Source organism: Syngnathus floridae, chromosome 4 (assembly GCF_059516105.1).
Source record: "Syngnathus floridae isolate MCC-2025c chromosome 4, RoL_Sflo_1.0, whole genome shotgun sequence".
Classification (NCBI taxonomy): Eukaryota; Metazoa; Chordata; class Actinopteri; order Syngnathiformes; family Syngnathidae; genus Syngnathus; species Syngnathus floridae.
The window spans coordinates 16,220,862-16,236,681 of NC_142416.1; the positions used below are offsets into that span (position 1 = coordinate 16,220,862).

Here is a 15,820-nt window from a genome sequence, read left to right on the forward strand (position 1 = left end):
TCCAATTGACTGGCAGCCAGTTCAGGTGCCGAGGCTGCCTTTCGTCCGCTCCAGATTAGATTTGAAATTAGATTTATTATCCTATGTTGAATGGAAAGAAAACGTCTGCCTTTGGAAAAACTATGATAAACCTTTTTGCCCATTTTCCGACATAAATAAAGCCAGTAAACATAATCTGATAATTTATGTTTATACTGTCAATTTGAAATATTCTCGTAATTCTTAACATATGAATAGAGATTAAAATATCAATTCAAATACTCAAAATTAAATATGGGAATTTTTCCTTCCGATAGCTTCTTATTTTGCATGGCTGGTGGCTTTGAATGGACCTGAAACAGAAAGCTGTGGGAGGATGTGGGAAAGAGATTGAGGCTATCTTTCGGGGCCCTGCAGCGATAAAGGAGCAATGACTCATCATCTCATCTCAATTAAGATTCTTTTCTCAAAGGAAATGACCCCTGATTGCTGCAACTAGGCTGATAACAGCCAATCACACCTTTCATATAAAAAAAACAACAAAGCACCCGTTACCCTGTATGTGGGTGCGCCCCACATCTGGCTTTTGTGTGTTATTTCACAAAATCCAGACAGAAGACATTTGATCGGCTCGCTGAGGTTTCCATTCGCTGCTGGAGACTGTGGTTCAGGTCAGCCAACACGCTATTGGTGATGTGGTCTCTTGGCTTGGCTGAGTTTCAATCATGGGTGGCTTGATGGGGTGTGTATGTGTGTGTGTATGCATGAAGTCTGGATGTGTTCATCCACCACTGACGGACAAGGGGCCTAACTAGATCCAGATTTCACACGAAATGGTTGGAGAGTGTGATACTGACACCAGATTCTTTCAGCCTTGGAATGATGAGTTCATTCCTAACATGCCACAATCAACACACAATGCCAGACTATTAAGAAATATTTCAAAATTATAACTGAGCTGCTCAATGCTGGAGTTCCCCCCTTTGTTGTTTTTTGGAGTGATTTCGTAATTTTTTTTTCGCCTGAAAGTAAGTGCCCAATTCGACTGGAAACAATGGAAAAACAAAGTTGTGGCTCGCAATGTTGTTTTTATTTTTAAACTAAATGATGTGCAACAGAATGGTGTTCACTGGCATTGCAAAATACTGGAGATATTTATGATCGGGAACTTTCCATGGGAAAGTACTGAATGTGAATTTTGTGGATTATAAGGGAATCAAAGTGGAGGTTAGCCTGTAACATTATATTGAAGATATTTTTTTGAAGGGAGGGGGGTGCACATTCCAGGATAATCTTGGTTAAGAATTTTTTTGGGCATTTACAACATACATTCTTGTAATATTTTTTTTTTGTACTGGTAAATATGATGGTGTGTAAAAATGAGCCCATATTTATAAATTAATCCGCTAAATTGTATTTGGATAGATGTTACGTTTTGAAGCTTGAATAAATCACATAAAAATATTTTGTGAAAATATATTCTATATGAATGAACATGAATGTAAACCCGTGCAGGTTTGCCTTTAAAAACATATTTCAGGATAACATTAGTACAACGAAAAAAATAAACTGCAACTATGCGTGACTTAAAAAGTAGTGTCAGCACAATTTTGCCTTTGTTATACAATGTGGCGTAAAACGCATGACATCATCACGACCGGGACTCACAAAACATGTACATTCATTCGTCATAGCAAACGTTAAGGATCATGTGAATGTTTTTCCAGTCAGTGATGATTGGAACAACCAAAAAGGTTACAAAAGAATTTTCAACAATGGTCGAATCAGACTTACGTATTTTTACAAACACACACATAGAGACAACACATGCCCGTATGGAACTCACTGGAGTCCTGAGGGTAATCAGAGGAGATGGACACACAAAAGATATTTTAACCACAAGGCAGCCATAGTAGTCCCTGTGGGAACGTCCAATCCAAACCCCCGCCTCACCCTACCGTGCCTTTTTTTTCTTTCTTTGTGGCCACTTGAAATTCCATCTCTGTTCCTAAAGAGAAAAAAAAAAAAGGCAGTAAGAATGTAAATGAATGCCAGATCTCCGCTCAGCATCCCAAAATGATTTGCAAAGTCAAGCCAACGATAAGGTGCGAGTGAGGATAAGGCCACAATGAAAGCGTGAGCCAAACGGCATTTTTTCTTTTTTCGTTCTCATTCCTTACTATTGGAAGCCCTTTAGTTTTACCTTGTACTTTTTTTTATTTTAACCACTCAAAAATATATAATTTTAATCCTGTGCATTTAAAATTGTACGCTAACCTAACATTCACTAGCTCTCATTTTTTTTGGGAGAATTTTCAACATTCTTGTCTGTGTGTTTCCATGACGACCTAATAAAGAGTAAAAATTTTTTCTTGCGTTTAAAAAAAAAAAACGTACAGACAACATTGCCAAAACAATCCTCGTTTACACTGACCTGGAAAAGAAACTCACACCGCTACTGTAAATAGCACACCACACCAGCAGTTGGCAAGATTTAAAACAATTTGGATTTTCAGCTGTATTATAAAAGAATGACTAGGCTGCTTTTATGTGAGCAAAAGTAATCATTAAAAGAAAAAAAACGATCATTCCTAGAAAATCTAGCCTTGGAGGTACATCTTGGATATATATACGCCGAGAAGACAGTCAAGTTGCTGACAAGCAGATTTCCTCTGCGTAATTGTTAAATGGACACCCTTACACACACACACATGCACATACCCAAAAGCAGCCCCCCCACCACACACACACACGCATTTCCTGGAGGCATTAAAACATTGCAGGGTCAAGCAGACTAGCATGTGGCGTACATCTGAGCCGTGTTAGCGCATTTGCTTGTCTGCCATCGGATCTGTTTGTCTCTGCAGCGTAAATGATTGCGGCTGCTCTTCTTTTCAAGTCTATTATAGGGACAACCTATAAATACAAAAAGGTGATTAACTACCGATTATAAGAATGTTTGATTTATTTTGCATTATAATGCCCCATTTGAGTTTTTTTGCCACAGCACAAAGCTAAATTTGCATTAGGTATGAAAATAGGGCAATGCTGTGCCTCTGTTAACAATTAAGTCAATGGGAATTTTGTTCTTTTCAGTTTCACATATTTGTGCGCCACTGCAATTTTATATCACAAATGGTATTTCCATGGCTCTTGCAATCAATGCAATATCAGATCAGGAACATTCATGCGTACACACACTCCAGCAGCTGGGTCCAGTTTATCTGTGCAGCATTAAATAAATTCACATGCAGATACAAACCAGCTGTTCTTTTACCTTCGCTGTACTGTATACATTCCAAAGGTAATTTTAATTTGCACATCAACACACACAGTGAGAGATTGAACTGACAGTGATGATATTAGCGGAACATTTTTACATGTTGAGACATGCAACACACACATTCCTCCATAGGCGTACTTGACTTCTCAATTTTCCGGCATTCACTTCATCAGCCTTTTTTTTTTTTTTTTTTTTTGGGAGATCAGAAATAACCTCAGACCTCCAGAGAAATCTCCAACAAAGTTCCCAGAGAACTTATTTATGTTAAAAAAACGGTTTGTTTCGCATTTCTCTAGAAAATAGTTGCTGTGCATGAAACCATCAAGAACTAAATAGAAGAAAAATAATTTTTACCAGTATGATAGTTATCAGTTTTTGTTTATTTATGAAGAAGAAAAGACATTAGGCTCTATTTTGTGCCATGCAACATAACAGGAACTTAATGTTGATATTTTTTTCTAAAATCTACACCTTTTTTTACATGAATAAAATGATTTCCCTAATGGCATCTTTCAGCTCTGATCATACGCTTTGTAATTTACTGCGATCCACAACTGCCAGAGAGTTCACATTACTTGGACTTATCTGTCCTAACCAATAAATCTCACAGTTGTTCTTTTTTTTTTTTTCCAGCGGTAAAATGCAGCTGCGAGCGAAGATGTCGTCGGAACTCAGATGTCGAGACGCCTCCAATCAAGCAAGTTGCTGCCCAGAGGCTTGCCGGGGTTAACAAAACATACCGACACTGATGAGATTACACGTCATTTCCCACAAACGCTTTGCCTGGTCTGACATAAGTTGCTGGAAACCACAGAGTGAAGGACCCAAAAATAGGCAATGTTGGTACAAAGTTACAAATTCCGTCATTCATTGATCGACTTCATCAGAATACATTTTTTTCAACCACTTGTTTCAGTATGGTCTAAACTCCCAGTACATGCACTTAGGAAGCTGCTGCTGTTGGCCACAGCTCACGCCAGCCACACCCACACAGTGATAGTTTTAAGTATTTTTTTTTTTGCCTTTTGCAGGTGTCTAGACCGTATCAGTGTACATTTGCCTCCATTGTTGTATTCTTTTGCAATCCCGCTACGTACATTGCAAGGTTGTTAATTTGATCTCCATGTTGTTTTTGGATCCCATTCTACAAGAAGGCCTATTTCATCTTTCAGATTCCCGTTTCCGGAAGCTCAATTATATGAGTGACCGAGCTGTGAATTGCTGCCAAATGTGTCCCGATAGGCCACCTAATGGGCATAACCTCTGAAGGCCCTCGGCTATTGTATTGTTTGCTAACACTAGCCAATGACAAGGCGAGCAGACTGCGGCAGAGGAATTTCTACATGTGATGGAGAGACTGAAACGAGCCGTTGGCAGTGGCTTTCACAAGCTTCCTGATGTCCCCCTGACTATCCCACTGGGACATGTCATCCAGGACCATTCCCCTCTCTAAATGGAGGCCTTGCCAGAAGCAATTTGGAGGGACATTGGGGGAAAAGTTGTTGGACAAGGAGAAGAAAACGGAGGGAAAAAAGGAGACAGCTGCACACAGAAGAGCTCAGTGGGCCTCCATGGAGACACAACAGTTGAATGCTGTTTATTATCTACAATACATCCCTAATTAGCATAGTAGTTTAAAAAAAACAACCATTGTGGCTATGAGGGCTAATTGTGTCTAAAAAAACCCTACACTTTTCTGCCAAAATTAATCATATATTTATTGGTTTAACCACAAAACCCTTTAATTAGTGATTGCGCAATCTTGCCCATAATAAATCAGAGTCATACAAATGACCAAAAACACGATTACTTTGGTAGAGGTAATAAAGATCAGGGGGCACTTTGGAAAATGTTACAAAGGATCTTACCTGGCTGAGGAAAAAGTTCCCAGAGCCTCAAGATACATTTCGGATTTTTTTTATTCTGAAGAGTTCAATTTGCTTTATTTGTGTATATTCAAGTCATTAAATGGCTTTTCATCTCAAGTATTTGCTTTGATGTCTGCTAAAGCATTTCCTAAAGAGGACTAACTCCCTCCTCAAAGATGTTTAGAGGGCAGAGATTAAGATTCTGTCGTTCATCACACTTTCATCTCATCTTTTTTCCTTCCTCTCTCCCGACTGTCCTCACTCTGTAAATCCTCTCTCTCGCCTTTGACTCCCCTTGTGGACTTGAGACACGAAACATCTGCTCTTGCGCATCTGCTGCCGCCTTTTGGACAGGAGAGCATGAAATTGTGTGAAAAGAGAGATGGTGCATCTTTGGGAACAATGTGTTTAATGGCCTTGGAAAGACATTCACGGTAAGAAGGTTGAGGAGCGTGAGGCGCGGTGATAAATCAGATGGTTGAAGACGCTTTCGCAGCTGGTTGGGTATGTACGTCTTGTCGATGCTTATCGGCTGAGGGGGCCGAGAGGCTTTCAAGGAGTGCGGAGGGAATCGAGCGGGAAGTGTTTGACAAATGAAGTGTTTTGCTTAAGTGTTCCTCACTAAGATTGTGGTTTTATTTTTTTGACAGTGCTATAGTCATGCAAAAACCCTTAAACTGATTTTTTTTATGATTCGTTTCTTCAGTCACACATTAAATGTATTACCCAGTAAAACAAAAGAAATTGAAAAAAAATCACAAAAAAATGTCACTAAAAAATCTAATTTAATTTTTTTTTCCATTGAAAAAAAATATTTTAGGGTTTCAGTAATTTTTTGCAGTAGCAACTTGCAGTTCTCTAACAAGAAGCTGGACAGCAAAATTCTCATGCATGAACGATTAATCATTTATTAGCAGTCAGTGAAGTGAAGTTAATCACGACTACACGATCAATTACACAAATACCGTGTCTTGTAAACAAACAACGCTCAAATGGTGGTACAGCATTCAGGTCGACAATCTTGAGAACAGTTTTTGTTTCACTTTATTCGAACCAGCCAAGTATTCTTCTTCTGGTAGGCCAACATTTTCTTTTTGTTGATGATAGCTGGATACCAGGGCCAACATCAACAGAGAACACACAAAAAGAGGCTTCAGGAGCTGCGACCGCAAAGACGATGAAAGGAAATATGAGGCTTGCATCTCATTTATCTTGAGTGAAAAGTACAAATAATATTTTAGGATAGGGTCAGACTTTTCCTCACCCATACTTTCCCGGTATGGGAGGTGAAGGAGATACTTTCCCCAAATGATCCTCTCTATGCTCAAATCCTACATTGGGTTGCCATTTTGAAAAGTAAAGGAACATACAGAAGATGTTTGGAAAAAAGTATTCTCTGTCTCGGCAACAAATTTTCAAATGTTTCAGTGCAATGTAGTAAAAAATAAAAATTCAACCATATGGTCCTTACTCCAAGCGCCATCTCAACAGGATATGAAAGTCTAATTAAGAAAATAACATCCTGATTTTATCCAGTCCATGCTTGTGTATTCATTGGAGTTGCTTATTGATACTACTTCTCCCTAATTGGAACATGCGATTTTCCCATATGAAAAGGTTTGTGTTCACCAAGGTTGACCCTTCATGTTCCAACAGGAAACTGCCAAGGTTTTTTTTTTGTTTCTTACCTTTGGCACACATACAAGCATGTCTATTTGCATAAGTTGAGCTATGCTTTCTGCCTCGGGCTACAGAAGTAATATTCCCAGGAAGCGAGGTATCTGTTAAGCTTTGACCTTCTGCTCTAATGCTGAGAGTTTGCTTTCATTCTTCAGATACCCCCCACAAAAAACACTTTAGTACTCTCCTCCAGTGAAGTTACGGTCAGCTTTTCTTATTTTTGCATGTGACCAAGTTGTTCTGCTGCCTCGTCTCTGAAGTAGCCCCATTAACGTCAATTTACACGATGAATTCAGAATGCGTGAAGTGTTGGCACGTTGGTGTTCTCCTGCCAAAGCCATGTAAGTGAGCTAATAGCAGCTGTTTAAGCCGCTTCTCAGAACACATTCACATGTTCCATTAGGAGCCGGTGGCGGATTGACCGGCTCCAGATGTGTGGCGTGGCCGTGGAAAAGTCCGAGATGTGTTTTGTGTCTCGGGAGGAGTACGAGTGTCTTCTCTGGTGCTTTCAAAGAGCAAGTCTTCTCGCATCCGATCTAATCAGACACTTCTTCGTTGCCAAATCCTCAAGGGTAATGTTCTTCAGAGCGTTTCCAAACGGAAACACTTTGTTGATGAAGTTATGTGTTGGGTCATACATCATATTTGAAACGGACGGATGCAAAGAGCTTGTAACTGTTAAAGACTGGACATGTGTTTGTCTCAGATGAATTAATCTGTGTTGGCAAATGTGAATATTTCCATTATTTGTGCAGCAAAATTTGACTCCCAATACAAATTGCTCTTAAGACTGTTTGTCAAAGCAGCTGTGCTCTCCAGAGAGAAAAGCTTCTGTCATTGGTGCCGAGTTGCTTTCTGCTTCAGAGGAAGCTGAAGCTTGTCAGATTTTTGCACTCCTCGCTCTTTCCAAGCACATTTTCTTAATGTCCTACTCAAAGCTTTAACAAATAAATGTTGCCAAAGGGAAAACTTTTACCTTACTTGATCAGCCAACAGTTTTTTTTTTCATGGGCTGATGATATACTGCCATGGAATCTAGATCCATTTTTACCAAACTCATGCTCCTAACTATAAATTGATATCACGACCCATATCAAGAGCTGACCATGAACATTATCAGTATGTGTAATTTTACTTTACATTCTGAATGCAAGTGAGAAAATGAATACCCTCACCACCATTTCGAGTCAATGGAAAGTCACTCTTCAGTCCCAGAAAGGCCCTAAAAATGTCAAATAACTATTTCTCATCTAACATTGAGATTGTTCTATCGACTGCCAATGCCGAGGTTTCTCCTAAGTCAGGCAATGTGGTTTCTTTAGAACTATCATGTCATCTGGGCTTGGTTAAAGCTGGTGATGTTCTCCTGTGGTATTCCTAAAGATGACTCTGATCTCCACGGCCAACTGCCCCATAAGGAGTCATCGCAACAATGAATTCAGAGGTTTATTCTAACAAAGTGGTTGCAGCATGACAACGAAAGTACTAAATCACTTAAGTAATACTGAACATTTTTGTATATAAGCATGAAGTCATCTGGTGTGTCTGCTTGCTTACAGTACACGAGAAATGAACGAGATGCTTTACGCAAACATTTAGATCACATAAGAGAAACCGAAAGGCAGTTAACCATTTTGCTGTCACCTGGTTTTTGTCCCATGCCATCTTATGTTCCAGCACACACTTTGATCTGAATAGTCGGCCAATCAGACTAAGACTCTTTTTCCAGCTGGAAAGTAAACACAGTAAAAGTCGGCTAATGCACGGCGCAACGAAAGTCTTAAAGTGGCCGAGAGGAACTTTAAATGGGATTTTGTAGTCTTTAAAAATCAGTGCTTTTGTGTTTTTAGAGGCGACTGAACTGTTGTGTATACTTGACATGATCAGAAAAATGCTACTATTACGCAAGAGCCAACCGTGCAATCAAAGAATGGTTCTATCAAAAACACCCAAAAGTAAAATAAGTGTAAATCGTAACTTACGGAAAACCCAAAAAACTTCTTTGGCACTCTACAATATTCAGTAAAGTAAGACAGCGCTTCCCAACTTCAACTCCCGGGAGTGTTTCTTTCTTTTCACTCCCTTCTCATTGTGAAAGCAGCGTGTTAGTGACGAGCGACGCCGGTCATTAACGACCTTTGACAGCATCTGAAATTAAGCGAGCGGAACGACATCGTAATGGTGTTACAGGATACTCGGTTTACGTAAAACAGTACTCTCAAATAATCCCAAAGTGTTATGTCACGGGGTTCACGTTAAGAGTAACACACCAACAAAGCAGACAAGCGTGAGGTATGTCCGAATGAACCTTTTAGCGGTGACACGAGTGACAAAGAAGAAGATTCCGCTCATTCTTGTTAGCCTTAGTTACACGCCATTGCGTCTTTTCACTGACAACGTTAAAAGGACTTCTGACACCTCGCTGGTTCATCAAACTGAATTACTGCTGTTGTTTGCCCTGTTAGCCACCCTTGACAAACAACATTCCTGTGGTTCAAAGTTTTTACCCAAGAGGTCAATTCCAGCCAAACTCATAAAATATTCTCTAAAATGCTCTTTGCACAAGATTTTATCAATTTAATATTATAAAAACTAAAATTTTATGTACAGGGGTCAAATTACAAGTATGGTAATAATTTAGACTTGGCTAATATTTTCACATTTTTGCTAACTTCTCTTCAACCCTGAAAATAAAAGTTGGCTATATGTGGTAGCCTGCAAGTGAGTATGTTTGTTAAAAAGTGAAGAAAAAAACCCGAAGAACCCACTAAGTCAATCTCGAATGTCGTCATAGATGTGATTGCGGCAAGCTAGCATAGTTAGCGAGTCACGCTATTCGGTGTAAACAAACGCTAGTGTTTGGTTCTCCTCCAAGACAACCAAAGCCATTACTGGCCACCACAATGACGCAAGGCCTCTGTTCATTAAATATCGCCTTCATCCAGCATAATTTAAGGAAAAAGCCTTCCACCGTGATTCTCTGGCTTTCTCCTAGGAGATCTTTCTTTGTGGTTTTGGGGTTGGAGAGTGCTCACAAGGCGTTCGTTGAGGCCCACTCTTTTGGCTCGCCCAGCCTTCTTCCCCCTCACTTCCTTTGTCAGGAACCACTTTTCACATTTGTATAAGCAAAAGCTATCCCAAAGCGGTTGCTGAAGGTTAGCAAAGGAAGGTTAAATATGGGAAGCCCAAATGGATGGACCCCTGCAGAGCAGAAGAACCTGACCCAGTTCTAGAAACCAGTGTGGTTTGTAGGAATGGTCGAAGTCCAGTTTTCCTAACACACACAATTAACTTAAACACAAAGGCTCGCCATACTAGAACAATGAAAGTCTATTTCCTTACATGTCATGACTCAACATGAATGGTAGAGAAAGTTCTTGTTCCTTACAGATGACCAGATAGTTCATGAAAGAAGTTTTGCGTGACAGATAAGGAACAAACGTACTGTTGAAAGGGAACATTTATGACCACTCCGTCCGTGTGTGGGAGGAGGTCTTTGTTGATAACAGCGATGGATGATGCTTTTGAAGTTATGGACGGGACAGAGGAGTTAGACTCGTTGGATGGAGAGGAACGCGGGATGTTTACGGGGTTTTCCAGTGCCTCTTAGACGTGAATCACAGTCGCTGGGAATGGGAGTTGGAGAGAGAGCAAGACAATGTTTCTGCGGTTGGCTATGAATCATTAAAAGGAGGAATTTCTCACTCTTTGTTGGAGCTGTTGCATAAACACACAGAAGGAACCTGCTGAGAACACAACTGGTTTTGGTTTTTCAATTTCACTTGTCTGTGTGTGGCAACATACTGACTCAGTGCTTAGCGTGTCTACTTTACAGTTCTAATATTCAGGGTTTGAATTATTTAATTTAAACTCACGGAAGAAGCCAACATGTGTGAGACTGAAAGATCAACAATCAGTGTTACTTGAAATGTGCATGGAGAAAAAAAAAACATTTTATTTTTTTGGAGGTCTTCAGGGTGTCTCATTTGTCAATTAGGGGAAGCCTTGGGCAAGAATTGTCACTATTAGCAAGTAAGAAAATACAGAATGTTAAAATTCATTTTAAACTAGCTATTTGTACAAGTATTTTTTTTTTAACTTTCTGAGATGTACAACTGCGTCCCAGACGGGATTGGGTTTTTAATCTTGAGATAAATGATTAATGAACACGTAAGCATGACAGTGTCCCACAATTGATTTTTTTTTTTTAAAACATTACTTTAGACGAATGACTGTTAATCCACTGAAGCCAAATGTCTGACTACTTGTTTGGACACGTGCACAACGTGCCCTTATTTAGGGCATTATGAAGTCATGTGCCCAGGTGTTGTAGACAAGTGTTGAGGTAACTCTATAAAGACTCGATAATCATAGTTATTTTGTTTCTGCTGGAGGTGCTTGTCAAGTTTAGAAAGACACCTGTACGTTTTATAAACTAAGGATAGAGTCAAAGCCATATTAATTTAGATATGTCCACATAAAAAAAAAATACATGTGTTTGTGTAGCAGAGTGTACTAGAAAATAGAAAATAGACTTGTGCATTTTCAGTCTGTCAGTGTGTGTTTACAACTTATTGGGATGCGTGCGCTGTGAGTGTTCACATCTCGTATGAGTAACTCAGACAGACATAAAAAGCGTGACACACCACCTCACCTGGACAACTGTCTGGTTTTACATTCTGAAGAGAATCTAAATACGGCACACTATAGACACATTAAGACTAACGCAAAGATTTTCATTTAAAAACATTTGAGTTTTTTTGTGATATGAGCCAAATCGATTTTTAAAAATGTCATCATCGTGGCAGATAGGTTCAATTTATTCATTCACCTTCCGGACTGCTTATCTTGATTTTTATATCTCAAAAATCAGTGATAACTTTACATGCACTGTATGTACTTGCAAGCATGTGTGTCTGTGCCAACAGGAAACCCCAAAGAAGTAATAACTCACAGCTCCAGTGATGGCCACGGCAAAAACGCCATTCTGGAGCGAGGTGCCGCTCACAGCTACAGCAGGACCGTTCAACTGCCACCTTGTTGGGTCTTTATCTCCATCCGCCTGGTCTAGTGCATGTGTGTCCATGTGGTCACGTATGTCAGTGGTAAAAGATAAATTCAAGGATGCAGTCACAAGTTGAGGCCAGATATACATGACACATTTTCAACTGATAGAAAATTTTCTCATTTTAGAAGGAAGTGGACTTTTTTTTTTCTATAAAAACCGTTATCAAAGTGCTTCCTGTCAAGTGTCCACAGTAGGGTCTCATTTACCAAGTGTACACTTGCTGTCAATCAAGTGCATATTATTGAAATGAATAAAAACAATTCTACACGCTGCTCTTTAAGGGCACTGCTCCAAAGGTGTGTCATAGAAACATCCCAGACAAGGCCAAAACATTTCATATCTTTTTTTTGTCTTATCAACAAGACTGGAGAAAGATAAAACCCTGCGCTGCAAACCAAACAACAACACTGGCTAGACGGGAGATAAAAATCACAAACATGGAAATTATATTCTAAAAAAAAAAAAAGCCATGCCTACAAGTTCACACAAATGTGGATTTTTTTATGACTTAAAACTAAACTACCAAACACACACACACAAATGCATGATTGAGTGGTATAAGATTTATATTTATATGGAAATAATTTATTTGTGATCAATCTGAATCAACATTGGAAAAGCTCATGCAAGTGGATTTTGTTTGCAGCTTCGGTATGACTGAAAAACTAAACGATGCCTTTCAGCCATCATCTCCGTCTTGAAATGATTATTGGTTTTATACAACCTAAAAATAAATGTAATAACTTTTAGATCTGTAACATTCAGATTTTTTATTGGAATGCAAAGATGGAGGATCGATGGCGAGACTAAACTCCAAACCTTGTAAATGGATCCCATCTGGAATGTGACATGTGGCTTGGGTATGATCCGCGGACAGATTGCATAACTTTTGATTGTGACTTGTCAAACCACTCCAGACAATAAATAAATCCAAACTTGACGTCTGTGTGTGCTCTGCACTCAACCGAGTGCCACCCCGAGTTTATACTTGCGTGTGGAATTTCCGGAATATAGTAAAATGACACTGCAGCAAAAACATACAATTACAAAAGTAAATCCTCCTGGAACGTTAGCGACATAGCGCATGATTATGCACACGTCTCGTACACCTCGATTTTCCATTGCGTTTGCATCATTTTAAAAATCTGTAAACTCGCCATACTCCAGTTCCTGCCTCATATCTCCTCAGACTGCCAGCAGCACTGATAAAACTGTTTAGACTGGCTAAAACAAAAAAACGCCTGTGTTGTGTTTTGGTCACAAAACAGAGCAACGGGTGTTAGTTGGTCCATTTTTTTTTGGGACGAGAATAGAGTGCGTCAAGACACGTAGAAACGAGCCACACGTCATTGTTGTAGCAACAACAAGGAGATAAGATGTGAACAGGCTGAAAATCAAACATGGCGGAGATTATATACCATACATGGAATTACCGTACTCGATTATGGGTTGGTGGTTATTATGTAATCTCTGACTCATGTTCTTTACCTGCTTCCAAAGAGCAAGCGATCCGCAAGCTCGTAAATCTATCAATCATTCTGACGTGACACGTCAAGAAGGCCCGACTCGCAGATTCATGTCCCCCCGGCCCAAACCAATAACCACAAGTGACTGACAGACGGTGCCAAACTGAATTTAAAAAGGGATAAACTGCTCTTAAGAAATCTTGAATGGAAACATGAGCTGTGGAACATCTGCGTTAGGGTTGGCAGGTGGGATAGCGTTGTTGGGTTTCGAAGTTTACTCATCAAGCATTTTTTTCAACATTGATTCAATTAGCTTCAATTAAACTGGCCAATGTGTGACTTTTTGCCTTCCCTCTTTTTTGTAGGCCATTTTTTGCTCAGATGGATTAGAGGGGGGCGAGGTCTGTAAGGTGGTTACTAAACCAAATAAACACGTTAATTGAAGTTAAACCACAAAAAAAAGTCTCAGCCACATGATTGCATCCAGCTCATACTTTCATGTAAATATATTATGTAAGCAAATGCCGGACAAGTATGTAAGTGAGATTAATGAACTGTGCGTCAGCACGGCACTCTGGACGAATGCTTGCACACAAAAACATTTTATGTCTGATGCTGCGATAAAGTTACCAAAGTGGACATAGATTTTACTCCGTAGAGCCTATTTTATTTAATGACCCTTGACTTTTAAAAATGCAGAAATTTAGAAAAAAAAAATCTTGTGTTATTTTAAAAGACCTGCCCAGATGTGTTGCCAAGATAGCTGCTGAGTGGAAAGACCTGCCAAGAAGTTTGTTATCTATGGACAATTTGAAAGCCTCAGGAAGTGGTGGACATGGCAACGGATCATTCATACCGTGTAGGAAATCCAATATTCAAATATTTCCAACAAAACAAATATCACTATAAAAACCAGCTGTCATATTCTCATAGTTGTCCAAAAATTATAGAAAGGTGCCAAGAGCCACACATTTACGCTCAATAGTACCTGAAGTGGCTTTAGTTTCTCAGATTGTGTCTTATAGTTTCCTTTGAGCATATTGACAATCACTCCAAAAGCTCATCAATGTATTTTTGATTAAATAATATTCTTATTTCAAAGTGTAAAATTATTCCTAAACTAAATATACTGTGTTGCCTTAATTTGTTTTCTACACTTTTAAAGTCGACAAGATCCAAATTGAAATTAAAGAACAATTGCAAATAGACATAAAATATTTACTTGACTTACTTTTTTGATGACTTTGGTTTCCGTGCCACTTTCGTTCCGTGTTTCGTGATTGCGTGCATTTACGCAATTTATAATTATGAGTCGTGCACGTTTGGTGCATGCACAAGTTTGTAAATATAAACATATAATTAATCAAAACCAACTATTGTGATATATCAAGCAAACTATGGGCGCACTTGACATTTCTCACCAAACTCTCACGTCTAATCAACATAGACACCTATCAATCAACTGACTCGCGCATGCGCTTTAATGCTTTAATTTAAATTGGCCAGTAGGTGTCACAATTTCTCATTGAATTATGACTTAAATGCAATTCCACACAAATATTGACTGCAACATTTGTGTAATATTGCAAAACTATGAAACCAATGAAAATACTGTACAAAAACCCCCACCCTAGATGATTTATGACTTCCTGTGTACGTTGATGGTGCACCTCTGTGACCTACAGGCTTTAACCTTTGCAGCTTTGCCTCCACTAAAAAGGTCAACAGTAAGCAGTCAACGCTGTCTGTGAAAGGCAAGACGATAGAGACGCCACTTCAGCTCTCAAGATAAACAAACCTCTCGCCGCTGTCCGTATGTGCGTGGGGAGTAAAGGGTCATTAATTACAAACAACCCTGAGAAGAAAAAGGGTAGCTTGACACACAATAGCGAAAGTGTCCCACAGCTGACACAAGCATCACAACAAGTTTCACCCTGCTCCCATGATGCTTTGGTTAGTCACACTGACCGAAAGTTTCCCTTTTGTCTGCTGGAGAACAAACTTTTATTGCATTTTCTTCCGATCAGAGATATGTGAGTCATCTGAGAGACTCAACTCAATTTAACTTTTAAATGCTTATCTTAAAAAGTTGCAAAAAGTCCAAAAGGGAAGTCTCAAAAATATACCCTTAGTCTTTAGAAATACCCTTGGCCCTGTGCTTCCTGCTCATGGCTGCTTTTCTTTAAAGTTTTCCATCTGAGTTCCATTGAGCGCGAGACAGATTGGGCCCAAAGGAGATGTAAAAGTGAATGAGATGAATTAAATAGTCGCTGTCAATCTGTGTGATAGATGATCACACCTGATAATGTACTTAGAGTAAAGTGAGTGTTAAATAGGAGGGGAAAAAAAAACATACTATAAAGGATTATCGTATGCAACACGCTTGCAATGGCTCTTACCATCAAACATCAATTAAAAAAGTCCGCAGCTAATTTAGACTTCTCATAGGTTCTTTCTCGTCTCACACTATTATGAA

At 39.3% G+C, this 15,820-nt stretch overlaps 1 protein-coding gene across 1 annotated transcript in view; it reads right to left on the minus strand.

The window, feature by feature from the left end:
• Positions 1-15,820, minus strand: part of s1pr5b (sphingosine-1-phosphate receptor 5b) — a 33,904-nt gene that overhangs the window by 6,454 nt on the left and 11,630 nt on the right. The window lies entirely within an intron of this gene.